Below are 20,561 nucleotides of genomic sequence, written 5' to 3'. Positions count from 1 at the left end.
CCTACTTTTTGTATGTTTCAGGTTTTTATAAACAATACAGATGAAGCATAATTTTAACCAGTTCTACCATGGAAAAATGCTACTTGTTTTTGTAACTTTCTCTGAGCTGTTTCCATTGAAGTAGAATATGCTGGCTTTCTAGAGCATGACATTCTTTTTTGGCTTGTTCCTCCTGAACCAAACATAAAATCATTATTTTGTTTTGGGGACTCATTGGTATTTAAAACCAACTCCCAACATCTCACAAGATGCAATTGTACTTGTAAGTACAGTAATGGGCAACAAATAAGAAAGATTAAGAACACTATAGCCAGGTTGTAGTGAAACAACAAAAAAGGCTGCTGCATTCTTTTTAAACAAACAAAAAGCATAATTGGAAAAAATCATTTTTATGTTCTCTTACATTAGATGGGACCACCGAGTGAAGCATTCACTGATGAATTACTCCCTTAATCTGCGGAGGAAAAACAGCTACTGGCAAATTAAAGAGACTTGGAACAGAGCCATGGGAACTAAATGGCTAAAAATGAAAACAGGCAAACATTTGAAGAGTATTCTACAGAACACAGATCTTCCAACACCTCCCCCTTTTCCACAGTTAATTCATTGTCATGGAAACTGAATTTATCAAAATGTTCTCGTTCACTCCTAGTGACCCAGTGAGTCGACTTACAGAGCTGGTGAAAGGTAACTCAGGCTGAAGCAATTTTTACAAATGATATGTAGCAGTTCATAAATTGGTGAATTTTGAATGGTGCCATTGTGCCTCCCAAACAGTTTTCCACAGTCTCAAAAGACTCTTTTAATCTGCAAACCAGAGGGGTCTGAAACCCCTCACTAACAAGTTAGCAAGGAAAACGTGTATAGATTTAGCTCCCCTTTTCTCCCCCTTAATTTGTTTTTCTTCTCACCCTGTTAGAATGTATGTTTAAAATCCTGTTATTTGTGTCTTTTATTTACTTCATGCATTCTCCACAGCATTTTCCTTTGCTGATCTCTAGCCCAAGGATACAAAAATCCTTCAGCTCTTCATCACAATCATCTCTCCTTATCTCTTGTTAAAGGTAGGTGTTGACTATCAAGTATGACACACAATGACTACTTTATGCTGCCACCTTTGCCAAATCTGAATTAACTGTGGAAGTCTGGGTGCCTTCATCCAGAAGGTGGGCTTGGGTGTGTTTTTTTCCATCAAACAGAAATAATGTCATTTATTATTATTATTATTATTATTTATTTTAAGGATTTTACAGCTTCCACATAGCTGCAAATTCAGTCAAGGTTGATTTTTACTTTATTTTATGTTAGCAATTAGTGACTTGTTGTCATGGAAACCACACTTCACACGATTCTGGAACTTAAACGGCTGAATGTGATCATGCAACAGCCCTTCCTTCTTTTAGCCTCAGTAGTTAGTCTTTCTTTGTGTCATCTTGATTACAGATTCACATAAAATATCTATAAACATGCAAAATAATAGCAGAGGGCTACATCAATTAAAATTGAGTATTCAATAATTTATTCTTTAATTAAAGCTCTTTCCTTTTCTTATTCCTGTAACCTTTCAAGTGTTAAAGCAGACATAAGAGCTAATCATTTGGTAAGAAATATCTTTTCTAATTAAGAGTTTGTGAGACAATAATGAAGAAAAATAAAAATTAGGATTTCAAATTCTTTTTTGGCTTTTCATGTTTAATGTAAAGGGTGAAAATTAGGAGACTTCACTGATAAATCTTTTCTAGGTGAAATATCTGCAGTGAAGGTTATAATGTTTGTGTGTGTGTGTGTGTGTGTGTGTGGGTTCAGGGAGGAGGGTGAATGCTACTTATCCTTGCTTGCTGTCAGATGAGATGAGTCAGGATACAAAAGTCAAAAGGAGGTGACACTGTATGTGAGAGTTGTGTGCATGGTTTGCATATGTGGCATCCTGTAAATATGTTGGGATTAGGAATCAAAATTCACAGTGACTTCACCATGAAATCTGCATTGTAAAACAGGAAAAACATGGAAAGAGTGGTAGATTATTTGTTGACTTGTGAATGATCCCACAACCCCTTAGAAATACCACAGTGTAAAATATATTGTAAAGGCTTGTCTACATGGGAGATTTTTCCAACTATACCCATATAATTATATGGGTATATTTAAATTGATATAATTATACTGGTATAAACACCCCGGCATGGTCTACACTGTTGGGGGCAGGGGGATGGGGGAATTGATCTAAGATATGCAACTTCAGCTATGAGAATAGCGTAGTTAAAGTCGACGTATCTTAGAATCACTTATTTCGCGTCCTCGCGGTGCAGGATCAACGGCTGCAGCTCCCCCGTCGACTTTGCTTCCGCCTCTTGCCAAGCTGGAGTTCAGCAGTTGACGGGAGAGCGATTGGGGATCAATTTATCGTGTCTACACTACATGCGATAAATCGATCCCTGATAGATCGATCGCTACCTGCCGATCCGGCGGGTAGTGTAGATGTACCCATGTGGACACTCTTATACTGGAATAAGAGTGTCCAGAAGAGGAGTTACACTGTTATAACTCTGTCTGTTTAAATTCACACCCTACTTTATACTGGTACAACTTTCCTGTGTAGAGAAGCCCCATATGTAATTTACAAGTACATATCGGGGCTGTTTTCCTCTCTGTGAGCCTAATCCTGAAAGGTACTGAATAACCCCAAGTCAATGAGTGTTCAGGGAATTTATACCTTTCATGAGACTCTCAGCACCTTGCAGGATTGGCCCTGACATTCAGGATTAGGCCCACAGGGAGGAAAACAGCCCCCAGATGTACATGTAAATTGAACTTGAAACGGGGTTGCAGCGTGTTTGAAGAAAAATGAACTTTCTCACTCACTCACTGTTTCTCTCAATGTAGATATAAACAGTTTGACCAACTGTGTCTTTTTTATCAAGGAGGAAAAAGCAATGATAACATGGTCAATGCCCCTACATATTTCTTTTACTCACAGTGGAAAACTGATGTAGCAGAAATGAATCTAATTACCAAACATGACATACTTCTTAGAGATTTTTTTTGTTACTATTGGTACATACTGACACAGTATGGTCCAATTTTTTCCCTTCCCCCATGCTTTTGTGAAATCAAAGCAGTCTTATTGAAATCAACCTGTTTAAAATCAATGTGATTGCATAGATGTACAGGTCAGAATTTGGCCCAGGTACTACATAGGGATACACTTTGTTTTGTTGACATGTGTAAGACATGATGCCTCATAGTAGTGAATCCGTGAATATTGATTTTTTAAAACCTCTTTTCCAATTATTACACCTGCTATCATTTCAGCTAACTGTTCCTTGATTCCCATTTCTTGGAATAATTTTCAGAACAACATGCCGATGTGACAGTATTTTCTCATGACCTTTTGGAACAGTAGATTTTACAAGGGCAGGATGTAAATAAAGCCTTTACAAATATATTATAAATCATTATACTAGCTGTATACTACTCACAATTTAATAGAATCTTTCTTGAACAATTCCAGTGCATTTTGGTTTATTACATGTATTTTAGAGGCTTGTATTATATTAACACCTCTTATTCGTTGTGCTGTTCTAATTTAATTGTTTTTGTGAACTTATCAAATTTTATCTTTGAGTTCATTAAAAACATGCTGGGTGAAGAAGATCAATTTACTAATTCAAGTTTAGAAAGGAGCATAGCATTTGCCCTGGAATTTATATCATGGTTCTTGTGCAGTAGCTTTGGAGGAAAATAAACTTTACAGTACAGCAAAGTGATATTTTTCAATATACAAAATTCAGCAAACAAAAGTCCTTTGAAAATCAAATGGAAATGAAATTCGAAAAAAGAGGCTATTAAACCTGGTGATTTTCTTCAAAGTGTGTGGGTTTTTTTTACTTAACTCTTGTAATCTGTTTAACATTTTTGTACTAGGAAAGACAATAGGATATGACAGGTTCTTTGACAGTTTGCTAACACAAATTAACCTCATTTATGGTAAGACTGGCTGTGTGTGAACATCTACTTTTGCTGTGCTATGTAAAATGTCTCTGAATTGCTGTCTGTACTGGGAGGTTTGCTTCCTAAAGCTTAGATGTTTTGTAGAATAATGTCACTTATGCTATGCTGTATCAAATGATTTACTTATATGAATGGCCAGTTAGTACCTTATGACAGTGGGGAAAAATAAGAAAGGAGGAATACACCTTTTTCCCGGCTGGAGTTTTAATTTTCCACTGTTACTCTTTTACAACCCCATTGATTTCTATGGGATTGCACCCAGTGTTACTAGAGAGAAGCATTTGGCCCTAGATCAATCTTTAATTAATAAAGAAACCAGTTAGTCCAACTTCAGTGGGAGAAATTTGGCAAAACAAATTGTATCACAAAGAAATAATAGCCCATTTAAGGAACGTTGCTTTTGACCCAGGTTTATATTTGTTTCTTGTATTTTTGTTCAGTTTGACAAATGAATAAATCACCACCATCTAGAAAAAAGAAGAAGACTATAGGAGAGTACATACTAAAGGTATTCCTTAAGAGGTTGGTGTTAACTAGGATAACTATAAGGGATATTTTTGTCTACATCTAAAGGTGACTATTGTTCTGAATTCAGTTTTTTAGGAGGTGGTACATGGCAGAAAGAACTGGAGGAAGACGTTGAAAATTGTGCCAAATAAAATAAACATATGCCAGTGAACTTTCTGGGTTGGATATTTACAAATAGAAGGATCTTGGAGGATTCTGTCTTCTCCCACCTCCTGAAAGAATGAGTTATGTTTTCCTTCTCATGTTAAGGGACACTACTGAATACTGAGAGGATGTTGTGAAGGCCAAGACTATAAAAGGGTTCAAAAAAGAACTAGATAAATTCATGGAGGATAGATTGGTTCATCAATGGATATTAGCCAAAATGGGCAGGGATGTTGTCCCTAGCTTGTGTTTGCCAGAAGCTGGGAATGGGCAACAGGGGACAGATCACTTGATGATTACCGGTTCTGTTCATTCCCTCTGAGGCACCTGGCATTGGCCACTGTCAGAAGACCGGATACTGGGCTAGATGGACCTTTGGTCTAACCCAGTATGGCCGCTCTTATGTTCTTATTTTACTGAGCTAAGCAACACATGAAACATCAAAAGGTCAGGTAAAACATTTCACCCTAGGCTGTGATAGTGCCAGATCCCATATATCAACCAAGTTTTGGCTTGGTCAGCTCTTGAAGGGGAGAACATACTGGAAAACTGTTGGTGCTACATGAAGTGGTGTTTAAGGTTTTAGTAGGGGGCACTTTCCATTTTGAATTTACTGCTGAAACAAAGCAGTGAATTTAATATGACTTTCTTGGTGCTCAGCACTTTTCAAAATCAGGTCTGTTCTTTAGAATGGATTTTAGCACCTAGCTTTAAGCTCCTGTTTTTGAACATCTTTAATGGCACTGAGTTTATGCTGATAAAGCCTTCAAGGTATAATCATATCATCATATTTCTTGTACATGACACATATGTTACAGATAAACTATTTCAGGGATATTTTGTCTAAAATATGTTTATGAACTATTTCCTGTATAGTTAATGGTAAGTTAGATGCACTGGTTTCCTTAGGTCCAACTGTGTGCAGGTCTCACATGGAGCCTTAAAAAGCTCTAAAAATAGCCTAAAAGAGTTTTTCTATACCCCAAAATGTCAAGACATTAACATCCAATATCTTGGGACCTTCCAAGCTTAGAAGGTGGGAAACTGATCCTTTCCAATGGTATAAAGCTCTCATTTCTAGGCTTACAGGGTTGCAAGGAATTGATTTAAAAGTTATGACAATTTTATATATAGAAAAGCTGTCCTGAATATTGCTCATCCTGCACTTCAGATAGGTGTAATTTTGAGGAGAATTTCCTTATCTGGAGGGAGAAAGAAGGATCTTTTTTCTAAATAGGTTCATTTTTTAAATGCTCAGGGGTTTGAAGCAGTTCAGGGAGAGATGGAGTAGACAGAGGTCAGGTGACACAGTTAAAGGTGTATGGTAAATTAATTTATCACAGGGCTCTGCAATTTATCATATAGATATCTCCACATATGTGGAACATGTGTACACTTACGTAGCTCTATCTGAAAGTAGAGTTTGAACACTCAGTTTTGTACAAATTATGTACGAGCAGAGAAGGGCAATTTTAATTGCTGCCTATTAAAAAGACAGTTCAATTGGAGGAAAAATATAGATGTATATTATGCTGAGTTCTTTTTTGACCTGGTGTTCATCAGTGGCGATTGTCTGATCTTGGGTTTTTTGATGGTGAGACTGAAATTGTAATTAATTGTAGGTTTGGGAATGAATAAAAATTCACTAGCTCAATTCACTGCAGTACAGCAGTTTAGTGAGTTGAATGATGGGTCACTATCTGAAAGTGTATGTCACAATCAAGCTACTTTTCTATTTAGGCCCTTCTGTAAAGTGGCCGAATGATGGCAGAGCAATTCATTTCCATTTGCTGGTTAACCATGGAGGAAAAGGAAAAAAAAAAGCTGTTTGTGTCTTAGGGACTTAACAGGATTCATGATGAGCAAGAAGGATATTCTTCTTTCTTGAATTACCTTGTGTTAAGCCCATTTTGGAACAGTGTGATGTGGATGGGATACATCTCTCTGGAGCAGACATGCTAAACCTGTGAAAAAAATGCAGGAATTACGCTTGTTTTTGGCTTAATTGTCTTGTGAGTTGCTTGTTGGCTAGTAGCTTGTTTGGCTTGTAGCTTGTTTGTTGCTTCTTTTTTTTTATCTGCTCCCGGCAAGCAGGGTAAGGGGGGCAAGCAGGGACAAGGCGGGGAGAGAGTCAGGGGTGCACATCAGGCCCACCACAGTCCCAGACTGCACACCAGGGGGATCTAGTCACATAGAGTGTTGGGGTTATTAGGGATTGGCTTGTTTTGGCCTTGTTTTAAAGTGGGATTAGCTTGATTTTTGGTTTATTGTGAAAGTTGGGGTGCTTATTTACTGCGTGAAAGTTGGCAACTGTGCTCTGGAGCAACAGGGGGGAGGGATAGCTCAGTGGTTTGAGCATTGGCCTGCTAAACCCAGGGCTGTGAGTTCAATCCTTGAGGAGGCCACATAGGGATCTGGGGGAAAAAATTGGTCCTACTAGTGAAGGCAGGGGCTGGACTAGATGACCTTTCAAGGTCCCTTCCAGTTCTAGGAAATTGGTATGCCTTTAAATATTAAAAAAATTAAACATTTCATAATAAATCCTACCATATATAAAAATATTCAGTTATCTGTTTATTTGTGAAGAAAACTACTTATACATTTCTGACCTGATTTAGAAGAACAATGTTGCTTGGTACTGTACATGTCATAAAAAAATTACAATAGTAGATGTGGAATTTTTTTAGCTTGAAATCCAAGATTTTCAAAGGTGGCAAGTGATTTAACACCTTATTTTGTGGATGCCCTAATTGAGATACCTTAAAGGGGCCTGAATTTCAGAACAGTGGTGCTCACTGCACTCTGAAAATCATGCCCTTTTAAGATGCCTCAAATTGTACACCCATGAATTGAGACAATCAAAATTGCTAGTTGTTTGAAAATCCTGGCCAAAAATATTAAGGTTTTTACTGATCAGACAGCATTATGTTTGAAATCACCTTAAGTCAAATATGCTGCATGCTCACTGGAGCTTGGTGAAAAGTGACAAAACTGGTATGTAGATTTCACCGGTTAATATTTTGTCATTTCTTTCCAGGCCATGTTGTGACCCTGATCTATTGTTTCTTATTATATTTATTCAAAATGGGCATTTTTTGCCTTGAAAGCACAGAAGATATTAAAATATATCCCATGCTTTTTTAGTAGATTGATTTTCATATAAAAGAAATTATGAATTATTGTTTGACATTTTGTCTTTTTTTATTATTTAAAACTAGGACAGTTTGGGGGGGCATGTCTACAGTGCAGGTGGAACTGTGCTTTCCAGCCTGGGTAGACAGACCCGTGTTATTTCTGCTCAAGTGCTAAAAATAGCAGTGTAGCAGGGGGTAGCATGGATGGCAGCTCAGACTAGCTGAACTGAACTGGGGGAGGTCCTTTAGTAGTGGGTGGGCAGAGCCCACCTCCCGGATCCCAACAGACTAGCTGAACTGAGTGCAAACCTTCCCAGACGCTCTGGGTATGTACTTGGGTAGCTAGCCTGAACCGCTGCTTGTGCTACCTCCAACTACTCTGCTCTTCTCAGTGTTCTAGCTTGAGCAGAATTAGCATATCTGTCTACCCTGGCTGGGAAGCGCGGTCCCAGCTGCAGTGTAGATGAACCCTTTGAGAGAAAAATGCAAAGTTCATGTTTTGTGTGTAAAACCTGAACACATTTCAAAAACTGAAATGAGACACAAAGCCCTTGATTTCTGGGATTGTGAAAGTTTGTTTTACATTTTGTGTGCAGCTCTCTCACTTTCTGACAGGGACACTATAATGGAACAATAGGTAATAATATGAGAGTTTTTATCCTGGTACTGAATATTTATTAGCTTATTAAAAAGGATTACAAAACGTTACAGATAAGTGTCATAGTTTGAGGACACTAGCCATATCACCACAGGTAGCCAGAGAATTGATAGGGCCTCTTGGCAACTCAGGCAGTCTTGTGTAACTGTGCAGCATACATGGGAAGGAGATGATTGCAGCACCTCAGTGACTGATGGGAGAGTTTGCCATTAGGAGTGGCATGGGGAGGGTTTCAGCAGCTGGTAGAACGGTTGGATAGGGTACCAATTCCTGCAGAAGCATGAAGGGTTGGTTCCTCTCAAGATGGGGAGTCACAACTGGAAAGTCAGCAGAATTGTTCTATTTTCCTTTTGTACTTGTTCCCGTTTTCTTTGTTTTCCCATTTGCTGCTTGCTAATTGTGAAGCTGACAGGGCGACTCTCTCCTGACGTTAGTGCTACTCCTCCGTGTGTCCGGTAGAATGTTTCATATCAGTTTTCCCTCCATCTTCCCCATCTGTGATATGCTCAGGGTCTTGGAGGCTGAACCCTGTACTCATCCCGAATGGGCACGGCAGTGTGCTGCAGCTTCTCTTTGGCTATAAATAATATGTCTTTAACAGGTGTTGACCATCATCCATGCTGAACTTTCCCCCAGAAATAGCTATATGCAGTGATTCTGAGATAGTCTGAAGGTAGGGAGTTCATTGATAATAATGATCAAGCTTACATTTCTAATATATAGCACTATTCATCATGAATAATCCCCATTGTTCTTTTTCTAACCATCTCAGCAGCCCAGAGAGGGTTGCAGCAGTACTGATGTGTGTGTGTGTGTGTGTGTATGTAATTGGGACCTGGCAGCCCCTTACTGATATTTCCTGTCCCTGGAAGGTGTAGTGTATGCAGGATTGATCAAATGGACCCTTGGAAGGGTGCAGCTGCTGCAGGCTGCTCGTTTAGGGTGGCCAAGCAAACACAAAATAAAGGCAAATAAAATAAAACAGAGCAGCCAATGGTAGCTAAAGGCAAAGAAAGCTGTCGGTCCAGTCTTTTGTTATAGCTGTGCTTCAAGCATCAGTGCATGCAAGAAGTTCTGAACTGGCCATAGGATGAAGTGGTGTAATTTGAGGCATGTAAAGCACAGATGCTGGCTTTTATTAAATATCTGCAGGACTTAGCAGGTCCACCAGCTCCTGGGGAGAGAGTGGGGACCCTTCCTGAGACAGGTTTCATGTTCCAACTGTCCTTCAGACCTAGCTGTCTAATAGGACCATGTGTTGTACACATGTGGCAGAGTGAGGCTCACTGCAGTGCACGGGTTGCTCTGTGCACATGTGCCATATTTAAACAACCATCTGATCATGGAGACACAAATACTAAATGATATCTATAAATGGATCATTTAGCGTAACAGGGCGATAGCTCACAGCGACAGGGTAGGCATATGTTCTTTCTGTAATATTTTAATTATAAGAGTTCTTGGCAGTGGTAATATAAAAAACTTTTGGCCATATTCTCAGGCCTACTCTGGGCCTTGCAGTCTCTGGTGCAGAGGCACGTTTGGGCTGGGGTCGTGGTAGCCAGAGCATAGGCTCCAGTTGGTGAGAGCCATTATCAGTTGGATGAATTGAGAGCATCCCCTGAGACTGTTCTACATTCCATCAAGGCTACTGCAACAGGTTAGAGATTCAGGAGCTGCACTGTTTCTCTCCTGTCCCACTCCTGGGCAGCACCCAGTGGAAACTGAGCAGAGTAGAGCAGACCCGTTTAACAGCAACAGGGCTAGTCTATTTTTTTCTCCCCCAGACTGTTTGGATATTTCTGTTTAGGTTGCTGTTTAAGATGTAACATGTCAATATTTGCTATTTTAAAATAGATACAAAAATAAACACAAAATGCTACATTAAAAACAGTAGACTTGGTTCTCCTCTTTCACAAGATTTTCATCAAGATCACTCCAACTTCCAGAGAGTTACAGCTGATTTACACTGGTGTAAGTGAGAAGAAAATCAGGCCCAATCTGAAGGACCCGACTTAGAGACAAATGCAAAGGATTTCAGAGACGCTATCCTCAGTTCCCTGCTGTGCCTACATACTACACTTAAAACAGAACAGCATGGGATATAATGTTAAACTGTTTGGATACCACTGCAATATAAGATCAGCTAAGGATATCGTCTGAGTAACTTTGAATTGCCCTGCTTTCATTGGTTTGTGAGTCTGTATGTGAGATTTGAACAAACTCTGTATGTGCTAGTAAATAATGGAATCAGTAGATTAAGATGACAGTTAGTACTTTTACCTCCACCTTGTACTGCGCTGTTACTATCAGCACAGTCTTTATTGAACAATAAATGATAGGTTAGCCTGGAATAGCTGCAACAAATTTTATTTAATTTTATTAGTAATATAATAATTTTATTTCCCAATGCAGTATGTTTCTCACACATTTTATATTCTGTGCTTTGTTTTATTTAGCCATTTCCCCTTCCTAATTAAAGCTCCATTAATTCACTTCACTACAGCAATAATCAGTGGCTGGGGAGGAGGAGGGAAGGAGAGAGAGAGAGCTGTTGAAGTAAATGAAGCATTACCCATGACTGCTGCACACACCAGCGTCTGTTCTTGTACTAGCACCGTATACCTGCTTCTGAGCATTACAAAGATAACTCATTTCCTGGTGCTTTCCATGCTCAAGGGCAACAGTTACCTTCACCACAGAGAGAATAAGTACTGGCTGGTGTAATTTTGGAAATATGTAGCAATTACTTGCTGCAGAAACTCAGATCCCAGCTCTCCTTAATGAAGAATGACAAAGACCTGGGTTCAAAGAGGGTGGCCCAGAGCTGCAAAGGTTCACTCTTCTGTACCATTAGTTTGCAGAGCCCCCACATGGATTAACTGTCATTTCCTTTTTTCCTTCCTTCTTTCCAACTTGTTTTCATGATCTGGTCAGCTTCTTAGCGTCTCATCTGTTCCTCTCTTCTTTTCCTTTGCATGGTGTGCTTACTAATGATCAGATTAGGCTCATTTGATTATTCCTTCTTTATATTACCTCAAATTTTGACTTATTGTATCTTAAAATTTAAGAATATTTATGCTTTCTTGACATGACCTCCTCACTTACTGTATTTAAATGAATGGCATCAAATATTTCCTTATTTTCCTACTTCTTTTAACCATACAGTCTTTGTAGTTTCCCATCCTCAGGTGATACTTCCTTGGGTTCTTTTATTGTGCTATATATATGTATGTATCCAGGCAGAAATATGCTTAAAGTGCTGGCTTAAAATAACAAAATTCAAGAAGTTCAGAATTAAAGCTCATTTCAGTGTGATATGCCTAAGAATACATCACAGCTCTATATAGCTATACTCTGCTGTATGAAACAATATATGTTTGATTCCTCCATGTGTAGCAATAATTACCATCTCTTCCCTGGTCATACTTCATTTATGATCATATCATCTGAAATGGACACAATCAGATAGGTAAAGCTGGAACACATAGCTTAATACTTGAATTTCCAGGTTTTATTCAGTTTAAAACACTCTTGGCAATTTTTAAAATGGGGGTGAAGGGTTGGCTTGTTTGTTTGCTTATTTATTTGTTTTGTTTCATTTTTACAATTACTTTGTGAAGATACTTTTGGGTGAAAATAAGCAAATATATCTCAAGAGAGGGTCTGAGAGATATCTGAAGAGCTGACCTCCCTGCTTTGAATTGGAAGTTGTTTGGAGCAATAGTTGTCCTTTCTGAATTTTACCTGCTAAGCGTTGGTTTTGGAACAATAGATTTTTTCAAAAGCACCTAAGTGATTTAGGAGCACAAGTCCCATTTATTTTACATGGCACCCTAGGCACCTAAGCCCCATTTGTGGATCTAGCCCTAGATGACTTAGGAGCACAACTGCCACTTTAGGCACCCAAATCAAAAATTTAGATTCTCAAACCCTCCCACTCAGTTGCCACCCAACTCTGTAGGTGCCTGAAGTCCCAAGGCATCTAGGGCTCTGTCAACAAAGTCTGGTAAGTGACTACAAATCTGCCAGTGAACATGTGAACTGATGCCCAAGTCTCAATCTCCTGCACCTATCTCATGCATAAGACTCAGAGGGATCCTCAAACTAATCTTTCCCCTGTGCAATCTGGTGAGCATTTTCAGAGGCTAACCGATCAGTCCCCACACAGAACACACCTGCTGAAAGAGTTGGTAGTGGTGCCCCCATAATGTTTAGCCCAGAGCTCTCATCCTGGGTTTGGGAGACCTGGGTTCAAACCCCCACTTGGCCTAATATAGAGCAGGGATTTGAACCTCTGTTGCCCATTTTTTGGGATAGTGCTGCAACTACTTGGCTAGGAAGCGCTCCTTTTGGAGCCATTCCACTTTGTATAAGTAATCATTGGAGCAGGGACTTGAATTTGGGTTCCTGAGAGCTCTAATCACTTGGCTATAGAGTCATTCTCACTCTGTCTCAAAGACTATTGATGATGCCACAGCACAACTGGTTGCTGAGCTCTGTGCCTTTATCCTCAGACACAACTATTTCAAATTTGATGACCATATATATCTCCAGATCAGTGGCACCGCTATGGGCACCCGCATGGCCCCACAATATGCCAATATTTTTATGGCTGACCTGGAACAACGCTTCCTCAGCTCCCGTCCACTCACGCCCCTTCTCTACCTACGCTACATTGATGACATCTTCATCATCTGGACCCATGGGAAGGAGACTCTGGAAAAATTCCACCACAATTTCAACAGCTTCCACCCCACCATCAACCTCAGCCTGGACCAATCTACACGGGAGGTCCACTTCCTAGACACTACGGTGCAAATAATTGATGGTCACATTAACACCACCCTATACCGAAAACCTACCGACCGCTATGCCTACCTTCATGCCTCCAGCTTCCATCCCGGGCACACCACAAGATCCATTGTCTACAGCCAAGCACTGAGGTACAACCGCATCTGCTCTAACCCCACAGACAGAGACCAACACCTACAAAATCTCCACCAAGCATTCTCAAAACTACAGTACCCGCACAAGGAAATAAGGAGACAGATCAACAGAGCCAGACGTGTACCCAGAAGCCTCCTACTGCAAGACAAACCCAAGAAAGAAACCAACAGGACTCCACTGGCCATCACATACAGTCCCCAGCTAAAACCCCTCCAGCGCATCATCAGGGATCTACAACCCATCTTGGAGAATGATCCCACACTTTCACAGGCCTTGGGTGGCAGGCCAGACAACCTGCCAACCTGAAGCATATTCTCACCAGTAACTGCACCCTGCACCATAGTAACTCTAGCTCAGGAACCAATCCATGCAACAAACCTCGATGCCAACTCTGCCCACATATCTACACCAGCGACACCATCACAGGACCTAACCAGATCAGCCACACCATCACCGATTCATTCACCTGCACGTCCACCAATGTAATATATGCCATCATATGCCAGCAATGCCCCTCTGCTATGTACGTCGGCCAAACTGGACAGTCTCTAAGGAAAAGGATAAATGGACACAAATCAGATTTTAGGAATGGCAATATACAAAAACCTGTAGGAGAACACTTCAACCTCCCTGGCCACACAATAGCAGATCTTAAGGTGGCCGTCCTGCAGCAAAAAAACTTCAGGACCAGACTTCAAAGAGAAACTGCTGAGCTCCAGTTCATCTGCAAATTTGACACCATCAGCTCAGGATTAAACAAAGACTGTGAATGGCTTGCCAACTACAGAACCAGTTTCTCCTCTCTTGGTTTTCACTCAACTGCTAGAACAGGGCCTCATCCTCCCTGATTGAACTAACCTCGTTATCTCTAGCTTGCTTCTTGCTTGCATATATAAACCTGCCCCTGGAAATTTCCACCACTTGCATCTGAAGAAGTGGGTATTCACCCACGAAAGCTCATGCTGCAAAACGTCTGTTAGTCTATAAGGTGCCACAGGATTCTTTGCTGCTTTTAAAGACTATTTAATTTTCTAGCCAAAGTGGAATAATTTAAAAAGGAGAGCCATCTATCCCAGGGTATGCCATAGGCTACTGGTTAGGGCACTGTTCAAGCTTTGAGGTAGGCTGGGGTAGGGCTGGTCAACTCCCTATAACATGCTGCAAATTGTATAGTTGAACGTTATTTCTCCAGATAATTGTCTGTCACCACATTACTTCACTGGGCTTTGAAAGAACTCAGCACCTTGCAGGAGTTGCTGACACCTTCCAGGACTGGGCCTTAAATCTATACAACTGGCCAGAATAACTAAAAATCTTAAACTCCTATTGCTTGTCTAAAGTTGATTATAAAAAAGAAAAATAACGTGTATTGTGTTGGGAAACTGCTGATACCCACATGTGACGGGGAAAGTCGGAGAGAGAGAAAACAAGGTTGATCATTAACAAATACTGTTCACAGGGCTCTTGTTAGCAATGAGCTTGTTGCTTTTGCAAAGCCAGTCAAAGGAGGTTAAACCCTGGGGTAATACACTAATATTCTCAATGGTGGTAGCTTTTGCTTTAATTTTGAAGACTTCATATCTCTTTATTCTCTAACCTTAATTGTGTTACACTATAATAACCTTCCAAAGTCATTTATAAAAATTGGGCTGATTTTGAATGCTGTTAAATAATACTAATTTGTTGCTCTCTCTTACACTCATGCTCTGCCAGTGTTTTAATGTTTGTAGAACAAATAAGGAATTTCTAAACAGTCCCAGAGGGGCATTGTGCTAATTCTTTGTGTGAGAAAAGCCTAATAATTTGAGCATGCCTTAAGCACTACTCATTTATGATAAGGTCTTTATAAAAGTGCAATGGCTCTTTAACTGATGGCTCAGTTAAAATATTATGAATATAATTGGCTAGGAAAGGAAAATTCTGTTCTCCCATGGGTTGTATACATACAATATGATGGGGGCTAATTTAGCTACAACGAATCAGGAAAAAGATCTTGGAGTCATTGTGGATAGCTCTCTGAAGACGTCCACACAGTATGCAGAGGCGGTCAAAAAAGCAAACAGGATGTTAGGAATCATTAAAAAGGGGATAGAGAATAAGATGGAGACTATATTATTGCCCTTATATAAATCGATGGTACGCCCACATCTTGAATACTGCATACAGATGTGGTCTCCTCATCTCAAAAAAGATATACTGGCATTAGAAAAGGTTCAGAGAAGGGCAACTAAAATGATTAGGGGTTTGGAACAGGTCCCATATGAGGAGAGATTAAAGAGGCTAGGACTTTTCAGCTTGGAAAAGAGGAGACTAAGGCGGGGTATGATAGAGGTATATAAAATCATGAGTGATGTGGAGAAAGTAGATAAGGAAAAGTTATTTACTTATTCCCATAATACAAGAACTAGGGGCTACCAAATGAAATTAATGGGCAGCAGGTTTAAAGCAAATAAAAGGAAGTTCTTCACACAGTGCACAGTCAATCTGTGGAACTCCTTGCCTGAGGAGGTTGTGAAGGCTAGGCCTATAACAGCGTTTAAAAGAGAACTGGATAAATTCATTGAGGTTAAGTCCATTAATGGCTATTAGCCAGGATGGGTAAGGAATGGTGTCCCTAGCCTCTGTTTGTCAGAGGGTGGAGATGGATGGCAGGAGAGAGATCATTTGATCATTACCTGTTAGGTTCACTCCCTCTGGGGCACCTGGCATTGGCCACTGTTGGTAGACAGGATACTGGGCTAGATGGACCTTTGGTCTGACCCAGTATGGTCATTCTGATGTTCTTATGTGTATAAGTGAATGAATCTTTCTATTCTTCCCACAAATGCACTTCAAAATGTAAGTGGGATTCCTCTACAAAGATCTTATTGTTTAGGGTCACTATGTTTGAAGGTATGAATACTGTTGGCATTAAGAGCTTTTCCTCTCTAAAAAAAAGTCCTCTCCTGAGAGGATGTATTACTTTAAAAAAAGAGAGAAAGAGAAATGCTGTGGGATGAGCAAATCTCATCTTGGCATGTCTATTGCAAATCCACACAAATTCATGTACTTGGTGTTACTAATATAAAAATAACTCTTTCTATGGTGCTAAGGACCAGCAACATGAAGACAAGTGGCATTATTTCCACTTAACAACTAACTATACAATCAAGATAAGAGTGATTTATGATCCTCTTGCTAGATTCTGTGACTAGTCACACAAGTGCACTGCTTTTAGAATTCAGTGAAAGGCAGGGGCATTGTCAGCTATTGGTATTATTAACATGTGACATTAATGTATCACTGTATGGGAAAGTACATAGTTTAAATATTAAATGGAGAGCTCTAATTGTAAAAGATTGTTTGGAACATGCACATCCATTATTCACAGATGCAAGATGTGGATTTGTATTGATTTCTTTTGACTATGCATAAAAGAGCAATTAAAACATCATATTGTTGATCACTTCTTACACATGTGTGAAGTAACCTGGTCAAAGCTGCAGCAGTAACACAAAGAGAAAACTGTGACAGAAGATGCAGATATAGCAGTCTGTTATGCTATGTCATTTTAGGTTTTCCCCCACTGAAAGCCTAATGGAACAGCATTACTTTGTATTCCTGTGAATAAGGACTTGCACACATTCTGCATGATAATGTGCACTTTGGGCTAAAATGTGCACTTCTGGGCTAAACTAACTTTTTTTTTCCACAGACAGACATGGCTGCAATTTCAATGTGCACTGTTTTTAAAAGCCTCTCTTATGATAGCATTTCTTCAGGAATCAGGGGCACATGTGTGCAGAAAGAGACTAAATATGGTAGTGCATTTTTCTTTCACCTCCAGTCACCTCTGTGTATTATATTTCAGCTTTGTTGACCTTCAGTGGGACTTGTGGACCCAAACCTGTTAGATGCTTTTAAAAATGTCACCATGAATGTACTTTAAACATTGTTGAAGATTGCTATGATTTCTTTTATGTTTCCCTATCATATTTGTTAGTCACATAGTTTGAATTGTCTACATATGATGCTTAAAAGAATGGTTATTTTGAGTCTTCTGTAAGGTTTTGGACTTAGATATTGTGTTTGTAAAATTTCCATTGGCTTCTATAAATGTAAGTTGTCATTATTTCCCTGACTTCGCTGGCATCGTACCTGTGATCTTCAATTTGCATAATGTGTGGTAGCTGTCTGACTATGGTAAGGTAACAGCTATAGTTGGCTTCCCGCTGTTTTCAAGTACAGCTATCAATCTGGACAACGATTTTCTTAGCCTTCGTAATAGCTTAGTTTCTTCTGTTGTTGTTCAAGTTTTATTTGTAAGTCCAGGTCACAAAGCTTAGGTCTGAGTTGCTGGGCCTGGTTTGACTGATGTCCCATTAGTACTTGTGATAGTAATGTTAAGTCTCTATTGGAAGATTCCCAAGATTCAGTTGGATTAAGCAGAGAGTTCTTTATTGTAATATTAAAATAATACTTAACTTTTATGTAATGCCTTTCATCCATAGATGTAAAAGTGCTATACAAAAGAAGACTAGTACCACTATTCCCATTTTACAGATAGAGAAACTGAGGCACAGAAAAATAAAGTGACTTGCTGACAATCACATGGCCAGTTGGTAACATAGTAAGTCCAGCACTCTATACACTACATCATGCTGTTTAAATGTCTTTTGCTGTTTAAATGATATTCGCTGAACTCTCAGCTATCTCTTTTTGTGAAACTGCAGTGATTTTTCTCAAGCTCTGCTATGTTTTAGCAAATACTTGAAATCCCACACTTAAGTACTGCAGTCCGCTGTCAGTGACAAATTTTATGTCACCCATCATATTGTAGATTGGTATGGCTAATCTCGGTACTACTGCTTCTCTTGGTCATTTTGGAAATCTCAATGAATGCAGAATAGTAATCAATTAAAAGTAAATAGGTTTCTCTGACAGTTTGAAAGGGTCCCGATGAAGGTAACAGGGAAATGGAATAAGGTAATAAATATTTTATAACTGGAGAAAATTAATCAAGAACCCCGAGTTCCCACTGTCCCCACACACAAGTGCTCAATTACACTACTTCTTAGAAGAGGCAGGAGACCAATAACCAGGTGTCTGTGCCATATATGAATTTTATTATTAGGGAAGAAGGTATTCAAACATATAAATATAGTACAGTAACCGATTCAAATTACACAATGATATGTTTATTGTGTAGAGTGCTTTTTATTAAGTTACACCTCCACCCTGATATAACGTGACCCAATATAACACAAATTCTGATATAACACAGTAAAGCAGCACTCTGGGGGTGGGGGGGAGGGGAGATTGCGTGCTCTGGTGGATCAAAGCAAGTTTGATATACAGGGCCGCCCAGAGGATTCCGGGGGCCCAGGGTCTTTGGCGGCGGGGGGCCCTTCCGTTCCGGGACCTGCCGCCGAAGTGCCCCGAAGACCCGTGGCGGGGACCCCCCCGCCACCGAATTACTGCCGAAGCGGGACCCACCGCCGAAGTGCAGCCGGGTCTTCGGCGGTAATTCGGCGGCGGGGGGCCCCCGCCGTGGGTCTTCGGGGCACTTCGGCGGCGGGTCCTGGAAGGGAAGGGCCCCCCGCCACTGAATTACTGCCGAAGACCGAGCTGAACTTCGGCGGCGGGTCCCGCTCCGTCTTCGGCGGTAATTCGCCAGCGGGGGGTCCTTCTGCCCCAGAGCAGAAGGACCCCCCGCCGGCGAAGACCAGGAGTGAAGAAGCTCCTGTGCCCGGCCCTGCAAGAGTTTTCCGGGCCCCCCAGAGCGAGTGAGGGACCCCGCTCCAGGGCCCCCGAAAAACTCTCGTGGGGGCCCCTGTGGGACTCGGGGCCTGGGGCAAATTGCCCCTCTTGCCCCCCTCCCCCGGGCGGCCCTGTTGATATAACGCGGTTTAATCTATAACGCGGTAACATTTGTTGAAACACTTCGGTCTCTTTCAGACGGGTAACCGTGTTAGTCTGGATCTGTAAAAAGCGACAGAGTCCTGTGGCACCTTATAGACTAACAGATGTATTGGAGCATAAGCTTTCGTGGGTGAATACCCCCTTTGTCGGATGCATGCTCCAATACGTCTGTTAGTCTATAAGGTGCCAGAGGACTCTTTGTTACTCTTTTTGGTCTCTTTGTGGACCCAGGCCATAACATCTCTGTTGCGAAGTTGTCTCATCTGTGAAATGGGGATAACATGTACTTTTGTACAACATCTGAGACAAGAAATTGCATTTTAAAGATCTTGGGATGTAAAGTGATATATGTTTACAGGTGTTATTTTTTAATTTGGTTTCAAGGCATTTAAGGACAAAACAAAAGACTTAGGCAAGTTGTGTCAACAATGAGGCAAAGCCACTTAAAACAGAAATTTGAAGATAGTTTTGAAAAGGACCTGTAATGGGACTCCACTCACTGGCATTGCCTGCCGGCTGTCTTGGGGATTAGCTCTGCAGGTCAGTACACCTTCTCCCGATGGTGCCTTGCCCATTGTCGCTTCTGCTCCTGGACCCATATCACTCCAAAGACCACAGCATCCTCTTCATGACACAGCCCTTCATGATCCGTCATGATCCGTGCTCTTCTCTTTCAGGGGCGAGTGCTGCAGTCCAACTGTCCCACCACTTCCCAACTGCCGACTGCAGCCAATTGCCCAACCACATCCCCATGGCCCCAGCATCCTCTTCGCCCTTGCCTCAGGGCCTCAGCCAACAAGTCCCAGCAGCCAGTCAGGAGCTTTCTCTGGCTCCCCCATCCCTGCTAGCAGCAGTGCTCTGTCCAGGGTGCTAGCTTCTTTCTGCCTGCCAGGCACCTAGTGCCCCCTCCTTAAATTCCATTGAGTAACTGACCCTGCTCTGCCCTGCAGCTCTTCTTATATGAACCTGCCAAGCCCAGATTACCTGCTCCTCTCAGCCCTTCTCTAATTGGCTGCCTCCTGTGCAGCATCCCTAGGGCTCTATTAACCCCTTAGAGACCAGTATGGGACCAATACTCCATCGCAGACCCATGTGCAAAAAATCTGTACAATTGACATCTAAAACCTGTTTGTATGTGCAATCATGGGAATTGCACAGGAAATCATACTATGTATCTGTACAAATATAGATAGGAAATTGCATATGCAATTGGGCACTAAAAATTAATCCTAAAA

At 40.8% G+C, this 20,561-nt stretch overlaps 1 long non-coding RNA gene across 1 annotated transcript; it reads left to right on the top strand.

Annotated features, from left to right (window-relative positions):
- Positions 1–421: 421 nt before the first annotated feature.
- On the top strand, positions 422–4,532 carry LOC120386566. The gene is made up of 3 exons (XR_005589784.1): positions 422–687; positions 979–1,064; positions 4,452–4,532. It is a non-coding gene; the product is annotated as an uncharacterized LOC120386566 (long non-coding RNA).
- Positions 4,533–20,561: the final 16,029 nt, after the last annotated feature.

Source organism: Mauremys reevesii, linkage group 1, assembly GCF_016161935.1.
Source record: "Mauremys reevesii isolate NIE-2019 linkage group 1, ASM1616193v1, whole genome shotgun sequence".
Lineage (NCBI taxonomy): Eukaryota > Metazoa > Chordata > Testudines > Geoemydidae > Mauremys > Mauremys reevesii.
This window is presented reverse-complemented; position numbering and strand designations above follow the sequence as displayed.